This window comes from Buceros rhinoceros, unplaced genomic scaffold (genome assembly GCF_000710305.1).
Source record: "Buceros rhinoceros silvestris isolate BGI_N320 unplaced genomic scaffold, ASM71030v1 scaffold15210, whole genome shotgun sequence".
Lineage (NCBI taxonomy): Eukaryota > Metazoa > Chordata > Aves > Bucerotiformes > Bucerotidae > Buceros > Buceros rhinoceros.
In genome coordinates, this window is record NW_010388009.1 from 13501 (window position 1) to 16815 (window position 3315).

General features: G+C 46.1%; 1 protein-coding gene across 1 annotated transcript in view; it reads right to left on the reverse strand.

The window, feature by feature from the left end:
• The window catches only part of LOC104500559 (chromosome unknown open reading frame, human C9orf171), a gene marked incomplete at its 5' end in the record, with an annotated part of 24169 nt that overhangs the window by 11207 nt on the left and 9647 nt on the right, over positions 1-3315 (reverse strand). The gene's annotated exons all lie outside the window — the stretch shown is intronic.

Sequence of the window (3315 nt, forward strand, 5' to 3'; positions counted from 1 at the left end):
GGTGCCTGCCAGCCTCCCACAGCTATGGCAGCTGCCTGGCAAGAACCACTGGATGCCAAGTGTGTTTTGCTAAAACAGCATTGGTTTTGCTATTAAAATATCACTGCTGTGGCATACTGAAAACTGCAGATAGATGTGATGACGGATTGAGTGAGAGGAGCAAGTGCTGCCCTAATGATCTGAATAGGGATAAAAAAAGGACTCAATGCAGATAGTCAGGTGTCTGCAGCAGAAAGGAGCTGAAATGCTGAGCCCTGGTCTATTGCCTGAGCTGCACAGGCCAGATATATTTGCCTCTTGAAACAGAGGTACCAGGGAGCATCCTGGCCAGGAGGAGACAGCAGCAAAGAGGAGCCGCAGATGACCATGGTTCTAGAGAAACAGCAAGAATAAAAGGCAGTTGCTGGTTGACCAGTGTCCTGTTCAGCTGCTCTGAGCTGGCATTAACCTGACCAGCTTGAAGTAGAGCTGCATCCTGTGATTTTTTTTTTTGAGCCTTGTTCCTTGCAAGTGAAGACACTTTATCAGCCACTTTGGGAGGCAGACCTGGCAGTGGCAGCAGCAGGGTTCTTGCCTTGAGTGGCATTAACCTGACCAGCTTGAAGTAGAGCTGCATCCTGTGATTTTTTTTTTTTGAGCCTTGTTCCTTGCAAGTGAAGACACTTTATCAGCCACTTTGGGAGGCAGACCTGGCAGTGGCAGCAGCAGGGTTCTTGCCTTGAGGATGTTGTATCACTTACTGCTATGGTCCTGCTGCTTTTCCCCCCAGAAGCAACACTTGAAGGTGATGGAGGGCCCCAACCTTCAGTTTTATTGGTCCTTGTCCTTGCTTACCTTGCTGGGGAGGGACTTTTCCCATCTCAGAAGCAACCAGTGACTGTGACCAGCTCTGCTCCCACCTGTAGCCAGCAGTACCTTCAGCTGTAGCTCCCATAACAAAGGCAGTGCTTTTCCTGCCTGTCTGGACTGACTGCAAGACGCTGAGAACTTGGGCTAACTGCTGGGTGGCGTCTGCACCATCAACTCCACCAGAAGGTCATCTTTTGCAGTGAGTCCATGTGCCACAGGGTGAGCTGGTGCTTTGTGGCTTTTGGCAGGAGTGACTCCAAAATTGGTAGCAGCCAGCCTTTAGCAGCCTGGAGAATCTTTGACAACCACGGAGGGTGCTGGCAGCACTTATGCAAATAGTAACTCTTCTGTTTCTTGTTCCTTCACCCCTGTGGTGACTTTTATTACTTAATTATTGCACACCACATGCTTCAAAACAGCCTAATCTATGGTCGTGTTTTCTAATGATACTAGATGTGCAATCCAGCAATATACATCCCAAGGGGGCATTCATATCAGAGGAGACATCCTTCTGCAGACCTCCTGTTTCATAGATCACATGCTGCAGGGCTTTTCAAGGCTTTGCTTACAAATCAGCTGTGCTGCTCCAGACTGTTATCTAGAGACACCCGGTGCCAAAGGCAACACTGTCGTTTACCCTTTGTTGTCCCCTCTTCGCTCCTCTCCTTCCCTTCCAGTTTGGCATTTCATACTGATCAGACATGGGCAAGATATTTAGAAAGGATAAAAAATGTGGCAAACCTGTGGTCAAGCGTCTTATTGTTCAGGTGGGTCTCCAGGCTCATTGTGTGTAGATTCTGGTGTTTCTGGCATGAGCATTAGGTGAGCATTGTACATGGTCTTGTTTCCTTGGCCTGTCCCTTTGCTCTCCAAGGCCAGAGCTTTCCTGGTGTGCAGCACCAGGGAGGGACACAGGAAAACACTGAGCCTTTGTCTAGTGTTTGGTTATTGATTTTTGTGGTAGCTGAGTGTGTTCTCGCATCTCTACGGAGGTGACTTTTACCATCTCCAGTGGACCAGCCAGTTGGTGACTGATGAGTCCACAGCTGGCTTGTAAGTAAATGCTTGAAAGGACACATTTGGGTTGATGCTCTTCAGAGATCCTTCCCTGCCGTGTGATTAATCACATTTAAGTCCTGATCCAGCAAAGTATAGAATCATGCCTGGAATGATACACGCATGAACTGCCTCTGAAATTGGTGGGAATGACTTGTGTGCTTAGTTACACACATAAGCTCTGCTGGGGCTGTAGGACATGAGGCTTCATCTGGCTTTTTCTACCTCCTCAGAAATACTGAGGAAGTAGGGAAGGGCAGGACGTGTCAGGTAACACACTTCTTTGACTAAGGTTACCTGAGAAATTTCAGTGAGGCAGCCTTTTCTTTGTAGGTCAAACAGTGATCTTGTTGGAGTGGATGGGAAATTTTGGCCCCGATATCAGGCTGCTTGGCACTGTGACAGCATTTCTCCCTTGCAGCTGGCCTTGGGGAAAAAGCCTCCTTGCCTTAGTGTTACTTAAGGACAGGAACAGATGACTTGTGTGTTCTGTTTCCTTTTGTCACCCAGCCCAGACGTCACTCCTCTGCACCGGGAGGATTTTGCTGTTATGGTCTGCGGATGCTGTAGGGAGAGTGGGGGAAGCATCCACTGAAAAATGTCTCTTGTGGATTAAAATCCACCTCATTCAGAGTAACTCAAATCTCCTTGTTTTGGCACAAGCACCCTGCCACAGAAAGGAAAGGGAAAGAAGTTCTGATAGGATGTTACAAATTATTTATAATTGTGGAAAGAAATAATCAGCTGCTTCCTTTTATAGTCAAATAGCTGGAGCCACTTCTAATGTTGACATTTCCTAAATATTTTAAAATTTATCTGTGCACATTTTCAAAACTATTATCCCTGAAACAGTTCCTGTCTCTTTAATAGGATCTCTCTCTAATTTACTTTCAAGAGTCAGGGTACAGACCTATTTTCAACTGAAATGACAAGCACCTGCTAACTTGGTTATACAATGTGGTGTGCTAGTCTGCCAGAAATCTCCTGGAAAAGAAGCTGCAGCCTCTTAATAGGCTATTTTACTGTGAAAACAATGTTAAAAAGTATAATAAAGTATTAACAATATTAAAATAAAACAGTGTAGGCCTTAAATGAGCTACAAACTAGTTAAATCTATTCTATTCAATATGAGCCTTCAGTGCTTTGCAGCTGATACCTCAGAGCTGGGATTTATCTGAAATGAAGGCACCAGGGACATGCAAGAGAAATGGTAATTATAATTTGCAAACATTAGGCTGACACTTTTTTGTGTATGCGTGTATAAATTCTGACAGCTGTGATTTGTGCCATGCCAAATAGTGCTCCAGTGAGCTGCAAGGGCTCCCTTTCTGGCAGGCCCTCCTCAGAGCAGCAGCTCATTAAAACTTTGGAGAAGTTGTTGCCGAAAATAGGGGGGGGGGGGGGGGCGCG